The sequence below is a fragment of the Danio aesculapii genome, chromosome 2 (assembly GCF_903798145.1).
Source record: "Danio aesculapii chromosome 2, fDanAes4.1, whole genome shotgun sequence".
NCBI classification, from domain to species: domain Eukaryota; kingdom Metazoa; phylum Chordata; class Actinopteri; order Cypriniformes; family Danionidae; genus Danio; species Danio aesculapii.
In genome coordinates this window covers 13,009,200-13,021,751 of record NC_079436.1, presented here as the reverse complement: position 1 = coordinate 13,021,751, position 12,552 = coordinate 13,009,200, and positions in this window count along the sequence as shown.

Here is a 12,552-nt window from a genome sequence, read left to right as displayed (position 1 = left end):
GATAGATAGATAGATAGATAGATAGATAGATAGATAGATAGATAGATAGATAGATAGATAAAAAACTTTATGCCACTAAAGCGAATTTATTATAATTCAACTCTTTTCAGTCATGTTTATGTTGTTTAAAAACAAATTTGTAATATTTTCGAGGAGTCACACTTTAACTACTCAGTTAAATATGACATTTTATTAAATTCCCTGAATTCGTAAGTTAACAGTTTTCCATATTTTGTGATTTCATGTTATTTTTTTAGTTTTTTTCATTTGTTTATGCTTTTGAATCACATTATGAGACCTTGATCTTTCTTCTGACAACTTGTAACTTTAAAAAGTTTGAAAAAGTGACTTTTTTATAGTTTAAAGTGATATATTGTCTGTATTGGTATTGCATATTATGGTACAAAAACCTGGTAATAAACTGCAAGCACATGTTATTTTACAGGTTTATTTCTCTATATATTATCTCTTAAACATTATATTATTTCAAACTACTAAACTGTAATAAAAGTCACTCTGTTAAACTGTAGAATTGAATTTTCAACATCAAAAGCAGAGATCAACTTCCCATAATGCAATTTAAACTGTAAATAAATGCAAAACAAAATTAACAGATGTTTTTACAGTGTATGGTTTATAATTCTTTCTGTAATTTTCTAAATTATTCACTTGTAGACTGATAGAATCACATTTAGTTGAAAAATATCAAATATAATTTCTTCATGTGTAAAGAGAGACAGAATCTGAAATATATTAACTAAACAAATGTGAGGAATTGAATTGAAATGGTCATCACATATCTGCATCAGTTTAAAAATTCACATCAGCTGTTTAAGACAAACAGTTTAAGACTCTGAGAATGAGTTTATCTTCAGCATATGCTGGCATTACACCTAATGAGTGTTCAGTAGTGTTTGTAACATATTCATTATAAGGATAAAGAGTGTCCTCTGCATGGCCTGATGTGTCTGCAGCACTTCTACAACTAATGTCTGCTCTTCGAGTGTGTCGTTTAGATTTGGCATCGGAGGTGTTTTGTTTTCTGCTAGCATATAAAAGGTTCAATTTTCCCCCAGTTGTCCATGAACCTTGCGTCTATTCCGGGCAATGTAGCATGAAAAGGTGTGCGCATTTTAGGACGAGAGCCATCGACTCCCCGCCATCATTAAGCTGCTCGGAAACTGTTCCATCGCTGGCAGAGTCGAGATTGGCCGAGCAGTCGTTTACTCGCCGGCTTCTGGTTGAACATTAAGGACGCAAGAGGATACTAAAATGGGATGCTTTCCCCTCGTTTTCCCCTTCGCCTTTTATTCCACAGATGAGTGCAGATAATTTTCTGTGCGATTGTGAGTGATTACTGTATTACCGCGGTAATATAGGGTTATTTGGGAATGCAAAGAGAATTAATGACACATAAAAACTATTTTTGCATTGACTGCTTTCTCTCGGCTGGGATATTTCTCCATGCCTGCATCTTGTGATTACCTAAACGTATTGTAAATATGTGTTTCCTATGGGCTTTTACATAAATTTACATTTTTTAACACTCAGGAGACAGAGGGACCATTAGGGACGAGTTATTTTCATCTATACGTTTTATTCATTATTGACTTTGACACTGCTGAGGATGCCGGCGTCTGATCATTTGCCGAGCACCTTGCCAATGATGTAAATCGGATGTAGATCTTTGTAATGACAGAAACATGTCGTGAATATGGTCCAGACGTCGGGGCCTTATAATGATGGAGTCGGAGATGGCCGTAGGTGGGTGAAAGTCATAATGGCTTCCCTTGGAAAAGGCAAACGTGAGTGTTTGTGGTGGGAGAAACTACTTATGATTCAATCGCATGGCACAATATTCTGGCTGGAACTTTCGCAAAGTTTTCTTTACCACCACAGGGATCCTCTGAAAGTTCATGCTGATCCTTTTGATACCAATTTGCATTTGTGACGCACTGATTATTTACTAATGTACAACAGTTATATTCAAAATGAACATTTCTGTCTTAAGATATAGCTGATTTCTTCTGCAGTCCTTCTGCTGTGAAAGTCAGTAGAGGTTCGTTGTTGTTTGAACAGCTGAAGCATTCTTTGAAATGTCTTATTTTTTGTTAATAGGTTTGTTAAAAGGTTTTAATAACACTAATCAGTCCTTTTTGGGATTTTTCAAGTCCATTGTTTCTTGAGATAATTTTTTTTTAAAGAAAAGATTTTTATGTATTTTTACAGCAAACACAAGAATTGAGCAAATAATGTTTTGAGAATATTTGTCACAAATTCAGCCATTTTAGGCTATAATAAAAACATTTAGACCTCAAATGTAAGTCCTTTCAAAATCCTAGAGCAAAGGTGGCAAAAAAACCTTTTTCTTAATCTCACTGAGAGCCGTGGGCCAAAGGTAAATATACCAAACTACAGCTTATTACATTAAAGTTGCCATGGGTAATTTGCTAATTTATTGGAAAATTACTTTAAATCATATTAACTAATTCTGTATGACATTTAAAATGATAACTTATTGCAATAAAAACCTAATCGCATTTATAACACAGTGGAGATCAATGCTGAATACACCAGTCAAGCAGAATCTGCCTTGCCTTGATTTGTCCTCTCTCCGTTTGGTGACAGTATGGACATTTAAACTAAATCTATTAGAACCAGTTAGCTTTTAACAATAAAACAAACAAACAAAAGATTACTTCAGATTTGAAATAACAATCTCTAAACCATCCCCATCATTCGTCCTTTTTTCTCAGATAGGATGGCAGGCATTGTAACCTTTGCAAATCAAAGGTTACCAGGGGCCAACTTTGGCCCATGGGCCCTCGTTTGGGCATCTCTGTCCTAGAGAGACTTGTTAATTGGGTAAATGAATGACAGAATTTCTGTTTTTTTATTTAAATCAGTGAGTGTCACTTGAGTCCTTGCTTAACCTCTGTTATTTTAAAAGTTTACTTCACCCCAAAATATGAATATTTTGTCATCATTTACTCATCCTCATGTTATTCAAAACTTTTGCTCATCTTAGACAAATAAATTAAGTCAATACAGCAATTTATTATGAAAATCTGGCAAAAGTCTATTCACTCAAAATTCTTCTATTTCAAAATGATTTCTTATAATAAGAACTTATTCAGAATCTTCTGAAAAGACAATGTCTTTTTAATATGAACAGCTTTAATTAGGCTGTTATTCACATATACAGTGCTCAGCATATATATGTACACCCCTCGCCAATCTATCTTTTTTAAATGCATATTTTTAATAGGAAGCTATACAATATTATATTTGTGCATATACATTAGATTAGTCAGTACTGAAGCCAAATCTAGATCTTTTCTAACAAAATAACGGTCCAAAAACGAACACACTTTATATAGATAGAAAAATATTAAATACAAATTTAAAAAAGTGGAAAAATCAAGAGAAGCAAAAAAAAAAATTTGTTGAAATTTTGGAGGTTGTAATTTTTTTTTATTTTATTTTATTGTATTATCTTTCAATTTCTAAATATTGTGACTAAAATATTATATATATATGTTTAATAAATCTGTTTTGTTGAAATGCAAACCAAAATACATTGCCTATATTCACCGAGAAATGGATACAAATATTCTTTTTCAAAATGGGGTGTACTGTATTCATATAGACCATTTTGATATGGTGATGTCATTGGCCCATGAACATTTCCTGCTGAATTTTAAACATGCCAATGTGACAAAAAAAAATATTTAAAAAAAATAAAACTAATTGGTTCTTGCAAAAGGTCAACCTTGCTGATGTGGCATGCAGAAATGAACCTAATTGGTTCTTGCAGGTCAATGTTGCTGCATGACATGAAGAAACTTCATTGCTCATCTTGCAAAATCTCAAACATGATGTGCGATATTGAAAGAATCTCATTGGACTTGGCAGAAATTCAAATGTGCAGAGTAACACAAGGATGAACCTTATAGTTTTTGCGGAAACTTAAACATTTAACATGCATGAATGAGCCTCAGTGCTCATTGATTCTAAGCTCAGAAGTGCTGTGCAAAATGCAAGAATGAAATTTAATTGATTCTCAACCATAAAGAAAGCATGCTTGTGCTTTTATGATAAAAATATGATGGATAAATGTTCCCCGATTAATATTTATGTGATAGCCTAAATTAAATCTGTTAATTATATGAAGTACTCGGGTCTTTTTAGAACACTTCTATTAAATCAGATTACTTTTTAAAAGGGTTAGTTCACCCAAAAATAAAAATTATATCAATAGTCACCCTCATGTAATTCCAAAACCCTGAGGCCTTAAAACAGACCATATGCCTTCAGTCGATAAATCAGAATATTATCAATCTACTAGAATACAAAACAAAAATAACCACTTTATTCAGCAGTTTCTTTTGTTCAGTGTCAGTATAGGGTTCATGAGAGCTCTGTGCACTTTATGCATGGCAAGGTGTTGATGCAAAACCTCGGATGTGCCTGTGCTCTGTTTTTAAAACCGGAAATTGCACACGGGCATTAGGGGTATACATCAGTGCACATAGGTTGTGAACGTGCACCTTATACTGGCACTGAGCAGAAGAAACTGTTGAATGAAGTTGTTATTTTTGTTTTATATGTGCACAAAAGTATGTTCATAGCTTCATAGTCTTCTGATTGAACCACTAAAGACACATGGACTGTTTGACCATGTTTTTTGGTGCCTTTTTAAATGAGTTGGAGCCATGGCTGTCTATGGAGGATAAAAGAGATCTTGGATTTTATCTAAAATATCTTCATTTGTGTTCTGAAGAGTCTCGAGGGTTTGGAACGTCATGAGGGTGAGCAATAATTGACTGAATTTTCATTTTTGTTTAACTTTAACACACATTTTTTTAATACCAGAGTATTGGGTGATTATACTTTTCAACAAAGGGGGGAAATCTTAAGGGTGTCATTAAAAATTATATTTTTATTCTCATTTTGGGCAAACTAACCTTTAAACCTATTAACTTAACTATATTTGTTTATTCATTCATTCATTTTATTTTCGGCTTAGTCCCTTTATTAATCTGGGGTCGCCACAGCGGAATGAACCACCAACTTATTCAGCATTTGTTTTACGCAGTGGATGCCCTTCCAGCCACAACCCATCTCTTGGAAACATCCACACACTCATTCACACTCATACACTACAGACAATTTAGCCTACCCAATTCACCTGTACCACATGTCTTTGGACTGTGGGGGAAACCGGAGCACCCGGAGGAAACCCACGCGAATGCAGGGAGAACATGCAAACTCCACACAGAAACGCCAACTGACCCAGCCGAGGCTCGAACCAGTGACCTTCCTACTGTGAGGCGACAGCACTACCTACTGCGCCACTGCGTCGCCTATATTTGTTTAATTATACGATAAAATCTCTGTGCCTAATTGTTCCATTTATTCTAGTTCTTACGTTATAAGATAAGCCATAGACATCAGTAAATCTCTGTACAACATGTTTGTTCTAATGTCCACAAGCTGTTAACACCATATTCACATAAAAGTACCACCTGACCTGAGGCGCCTCAGCGATAAGATATCTGATTGTTGTGGGTGTTGTGAGGCTCTGTCCTGAGGCTTATTTTACTGCAGGAGTCGCATCTTAAGAGCCCAGCATGAGATCAGAGCCGCAGCACTCACTCCTCAGACTGTGGATCAAGGGTGGACGGGCCTCGGGGGGTTTTCATAATGGGACGGTCAACTCTGGGGCTAAATGTCAAAACCGTGTATATGTGAAGTAATTATACAACTATTTAACATTTAGAATTAAAGATTTCAGATATTTAATATTGTGTAATATAGTGTAAGCCAGGAAAATTGAAATATAGTCTGAATTTGTGGTTAGAATGATAATAAATATATTATTCTGTGTCATAATTAACAAAGTTTTTTAAGATAGATAATTGTCCAGTGAAGTGTCTATGATTTGCATAATGTTTGAGACACTAGTGTGTGATATAATGTAAAACCATAATGTTGTGAAATATCATTTCTATTTACTGTTTGAGTATATAAAGTATAATTAATTCCTATGATGGCAAATCGGAATTTTCAGCATCGTTACTCCAGTCTTTAGTATCATATGATCTACTGAAATGCAGATTTTTTTGCTTATTTTTATCAGTGTTGAAATCCATTGTACATATTTTTTGGCATTTATGATATACAATAAGTTTGAGGTAAGAAAAATAAAAAATAAATAGTTAAAATAAAACAATATACATACTTTAAATACCAAGGACACATAAAAAAATATTTAAAGGGCACCTATTTTACCCCTTTTTCAAGATTTAGGATAAGTCTTTTGTGTCTCCAGAATGTGTCTGTAAAGTTTCAGTTCAAAACGCCCATCAGAGTATTTATTATAGCTTTCAGAATATTGAAATTTTCAGCTCTGAACACAATGTAGCTGTTTTTGTTGCCTGTGTCTTTAATGCTAGTTCTCCCCGCCCACCATTCCCATGTGCCTGTCATAGTGTGCCTCAATCTCCTGCGTAAGATAAACAGCACAGTGACAGACATGAAGGAAGCAGATCTCACGTAACGTTTGTTAGAAATACTACAGTAAGAACTTTCCTAATGATTATGTGAAGTATTTGTTGTGGAGTTAATTCAAGCCTTTTTGCAATGATGAGTCACACACAATGTGGTTACAAAGTTCACGCGGGCACACACAGGATACATGTTAATATCCACTGCTGTATGGATATCCGATACATTAATGTACAAAATAAACCTGATTTAACGTCAACAAACCGGGATTGAAGCATCTTCTTTTATAACTGTACTGACATGAGGCTGTGGTGAAGTAAAGACGGTAAAATCGCTGTAATTCATTACAAGCATGCACTGTTTTAAAAACGTTTTAACGTTTGAATTTTGAGCCAGTTGAAACACTTGTAAAACTCATTCTTGATCACATTTGATGATGATTCATAATCCTAGCTAACTGAACAGATCTTTTAATCCCAGTTGTTTTGTGCACGTCCTGTCGTGTTGATATGATTATTCAAGTTACTACGGAAACATGTTAATATGCGGCTGTGAATCAATTCGGTGGGCGGGAATACTCCTACGTCATGTTGCTGTGAGGATTTGGATCCTGTTTTAACGTCAGAAAATGTAAAAAAAGAGACTTATTTCGTTTATATCACCCCAATATGACTGTGGACACACTACACATAGTTCTGCCCAAACAGCTTCCAAAAGATGATTTTCATCATAGGTGCCCTTTAAAATAACACTAATGGCATTTATAATGTTGCAAAACAAGATTTCAAGTAAATGCTATAGAGTACATTTGAACTTTGAGTTCATTAAGTCCTGAAAATATGATTTATATCTTGGCTTCCAGAAAAAAAGAAAGGAAAAAATGTTAAGCAACAAAGAACTGTTTTCGACATTAACAATTACATGTTTTAAACAACTATTATAAATCATTAAATCAGCATATTAGAGGGATTTCTCAAGGATCATGCCACAGTGAAGATTGAATTAATGGCTTTATCATCACATTAATAAATTACATTTTAAATATATTCAAATAAAATGATTAGTTATTTTTTTAGAAGAATTAGTGCAAGCAAATGCAACCTCAGTAAGCTGTAAAATCTTACTAAGAAAAAAAATCCCAATCATTCCCAACTTTTGACTCCTAATGTGGTCATTGTCTCCAGCGGATCCATCATTACTAATGCCCCGCATCATTCAGATAATCACAGTTAAAACATTTTGCTGAAGCAGCGTTCTACGAACCATCCCATGATGCTTAGCGCACCATACATCTTCCCGCTTAATCTACCATTAAGAAAATAAATCCTCGCAGGCAACGGCCATTTCAATACATTTTTATACCCGGGATTGTCTGCTTTCCTTAGCAAAGTGTCTGGCGTAACTCTTGAGTGTCCAGCGGAGACTTAATCCACATGACTGTGTCCCGCATTCAAAGAGCGCTGAGCTTCCCTCCGCATGCCCACAATGCCACTCTCCCCATCTGAAAGGTATGTGTAGTGTGGCATTGATGTGTAATTACGTGTGACTGAAACAGCGCCTTGGTGACAGGCTCTGCAGGCCTGTGGTTGGCTTGGGTGAGCTCTCCCTAGAAAAGAGGGGTTTTCTTTACCCTTAAGAGGATTAAGTGGGGTTGTGATAACAGAGGGATAAAAAGAAGAGAATTGAATCAGAAAAGAGAGCCAGGACCGAAGAGGGCGACCCCTCGCAAGCAAGTTCAGACACCTGTTGTCATCGTCCCGTCATCGAATACGTCTTTCCTTTCAATATTTTAATTCAAGACAATATTGGATTGATGTTCGTGCATGTCGTGTTTCTGCGTTGGCTCTTTTCAGAGTGAGCCGTATTGCTTTCTTTGATGTGTATCTGAGCAATGTGCTGTTAGAGAGATTTACCTCAGCTGACAGCTTGGAGAGTATGTGGCAAAATTGCAGTGCCAGCGGGCTAAAAGAATGCTGGGAACAGGATTAGGATCATATTCTGGCAGTGCCTGTCACTTCCTCAATGGGCCGGGGTTTCTTGTGGTGGCAGCTTTCATTCTCCATGCAGCTAAAACCAAAAAAGAGAGCATGAAGGGGGTAAAAAAAAAAGGTTCTGATTGAATGGTACACTGTGATTTTTGTGCTATAGGCGTGCTTGAGGTCTGTTTTGTGCTTGTGTGTGTCTGACTGTGACACCTGATTAAACAGAGTTTAGTAATAATTTAATTTGGATGCTGCAGAGTTGAACAGTAGCTGTAGGTATTGCTGTTGCCTAGAATTAACACAAACGAAAGTCAAAATTGATGTTGGCTAATGTTTCTTGAGCTTTTTGTTCGTCTTCAGATATGCATCAATATGGATTTTTGGTTGATTTAGATACTGTCATGGATTGGTCAGGCTCTCACGACCCCCACTCACGAAGATCACCATCACCTGACTTCTAATGAGCACACAGCTGCATCACATTCACGAGCACCAGATAAAAGCACAGCACTCCAGTCGCTCATTGTCCGGGCTCGTCTCGACGAAAGCGGACAACTGAGCGACCACTCAGCGTAGTCATCCTCAGCTAAACAAACGATTTACTTACCTGTTCTCTTTGTATTCCTCCCTAGTCTTCCTGGTCCTCCCGTATCGTCCTGTCTTCCAGTCCTTCCAAGTCTGTGTCATCCTCTGTCAGCTGTATCTGGTGTGTGCTGTCCATCCTCGTGTATTCCTGTTACCCAGCCACGGAGGAGAAGACCCCAACATCATTCCTGATCCTCCTGGCTATCCTTCATGTGCTCCTTGTTGTCATTCAATAAACACCCTAACGTTTCCTTACCTCTGTCTCCTGTCCGCTTCATAACAGAAGCCCGGACCAATAACGACGACAACATGAGCACCCCCGATCACTTTCAAGAGCTGGTGGACCAGTTGAAGCGGATTCTACAGCCACCAGCTCCACTTTCCAACGCACCACCAGCACCGAGCACTTCCGCCTCCACAGTTTCTTCTTCGGCCCTTCCTTCCAGTCCCATGGCCCGACCAGCGCCCTACTCAGGCGGAGCGGGGGAGTGCAATGGTTTTCTGTTACAATGTTCCCTCATATTCGAAATGCAACCTTCTCTATATCCCACAGATAAGTCAAAGATCGCCTACATCGTATCTCTACTCTCTGGACCTGCACTTAAATGGGCTGAGACGATCTGGAACCAAGCCGGGCCGGTCATGAATTCCATCACTACCTTCACGGAGTATTTCAAAGAGGTGTTTGGACGTTCTGATGGGGAAGTAGCCGCTGGAGAGCAGCTGTATCATCTAAAGCAAGGTACTCTATCTACACAGGAATATGCTCTCCGGTTTCGCACTCTAGCAGCTGCAAGTGGATGGAATGAGAGATCGTTGTTGACCACGTACCGGCTCGGCTTGGAACCCACTCTCCGAATCCAACTGGCCACATTAGATGATACAATGGGTCTGGAGAGATTCATCCAACATTCTCTCCGATGTTCCGATCGTCTTCGTTCCTATCAACAGGACACCATCACCCCCTCGTCTGCACTCCTCCAATCGCCTGAGTCAACAGCCTCTCCAGAACCAGAACCCATGATAATAGAGTCTGGAAGACTGACATCAGCGGAACGACAGAGGAGGCTGACCCGGGGTCTGTGTCTATACTGCGGTGTCAGTGGACACACCCGTATGGAGTGTCCCCTTCGTCCCATTCGGACTTCAGTGAGTGTATTCAGTACGAATATTGAACAATGTAAACCACTTACTACCACCGTACAAATAACTACTGCCTCTATTTCTCTCCTTGTCACAGCCCTCATCGACTCCGGGTCAGCAGGGAACTTCATCTCCCAATCCCTCTGTCGTCAACTCCACCTCCGTACTGAGGCGTCCTCGCATATATACCAGATACAACCGATAACCCAGTGCACTCGATCTTCGACCCGTATCCATCGACAATGCGAAGACATCCTTCTTCAAGTGGGGGTGTTACATCAAGAGAGGATTCAATTTCTGGTTCTGGAGGGTGCAAATATGGACATCATTCTAGGGCGCCCGTGGCTGGTGAAGCACGATCCCATCATCTCTTGGGGCACAGGAGAGATAAAGAAATGGGGATCTGGATGTACACCTGCCTGTTTTCCAAATCTCCCTCTTCAAGGTCGGAACCCCATTTCTTTGTTTGCAACATCGGTCGAGAGCCCTCCTGAGAAGCAGTCTATCCACATTCCTAAGGAGTACAGCTCCTTTCATGATGTCTTCTGCCCCAAGAGAGCTTCCCAGCTACCGCCGCATCGGCCATGGGACTGCGCGATCGACCTAGTTCCAGATGCCCAGTTGCCAAGAGGTAGGATCTACCCGCTCTCGCTTCCAGAGAATCAGGCAATGGAAGATTACATAAGGGAGGCTCTGAGTCAGGGGTACATACGTCACTCAAAATCACCAGCCGCCTCAAGCTTCTTCTTTGTGGCCAAGAAGGACGGAGGGCTGCGTCCATGCATCGACTACAGGGTCCTAAATAACGGTACAGTAAAATACCGATATCCCCTTCCTCTGGTACCAGCCGCTTTGGAACAGCTCCGAGAAGCTAAAGTCTTCACTAAATTGGACCTCCGCAGCGCGTATAATCTGATAAGAATACGTGAGGGGGACCAATGGAAGACAGCATTCGTGACCCCTACTGGCCACTATGAATATGAGGTCATGCCTTACGGTCTGGTCAACGCCCCCTCCGTATTCCAAAACTTCATTCATGAAGTCCTCCGGGAGTTTCTTCACCACTGTGTAATAGTGTACATAGATGACATCCTCATTTACTCCCGGAGTGAGGCCGAACATCGCCAACACGTTGCGGAGGTCCTACACACATTGAGAGAACATCACCTCTACCTCAAAGCGGAGAAATGCTCATTCCACCAGAAGTCGATTCATTTCCTGGGATACATCATTGACCAAACCGGTATACGTATGGATGGGAAGAAAATTGAGGCTGTTCTATCCTGGTCAGAACCCACTTCCATTAAGGAGCTCCAGAGGTTTCTTGGGTTTGCTAACTTTTATAGACGATTTATCAAGGACTACAGCAGGATTACATCACCTCTCACTAATCTCCTCAAGGGTAAACCCAAAGGACTGGAGTGGACCAAAGAAGCAGCCGCAGCCTTCCGCCTTCTTAAGAAGGAGTTCACAAGGGCCCCACTCCTGACTCATCCTGACCCAAATCTTCCTTTCGTGGTGGAAGTGGACGCATCCACCACCGGCGTCGGGGCAGTATTATCTCAACATCATGATACACCGCCCCGACTGCATCCCTGTGCCTATTTCTCTCGGAAGTTGAGCCCGGCGGAGCAGAATTACAGCATAGGAGACAGGGAGCTTCTAGCAATCAAGCTAGCCTTGGAGGAGTGGCGTCACTGGTTGGAGGGAGCCAAACATCCGTTCCAGGTGATCACAGATCACAAAAACCTCCAGTACATCAAAGAGGCCAAGAGACTATGTCCACGTCAAGCCAGATGGTCACTTTTCTTCTCACGTTTTGATTTCTCCATTTCCTATCGTCCAGGACCCAAGAATCTAAGAGCAGACGCTCTCTCTCGTTTACACGAGCATCACGATCATGAAGAACTCCCAACGAAGATTCTTCCCGAACACATCTCCATTTGTCCGATCACCTGGAACGCTCCTCCAGTCGTTGCCACTCCGGAAGCTCCTGCTCCGCCGGGATGCCCTCCTCATCGGCAGTTCATACCACCTGAACACCGGGTAGATCTGATCCACTCCTTACATACCTCGCTAGGCACTGGACATCCAGGGATCAACAATACTCTCTCGCTAGTATCCCAACGATTCTGGTGGCCAAACATGGCAAGGGATGTGAGGCAATATGTTCAGGGCTGTAAGGACTGTGCCCAATCCAAGAGCCCACGTCATCTACCCGCTGGAAAGCTCCATCCCTTGCCGATTCCGAACCGTCCCTGGTCACACCTAGGAGTGGACTTTATCACTGACCTCCCTTCGTCAGAAGGTAATACCTGTATTCTAGTCATAG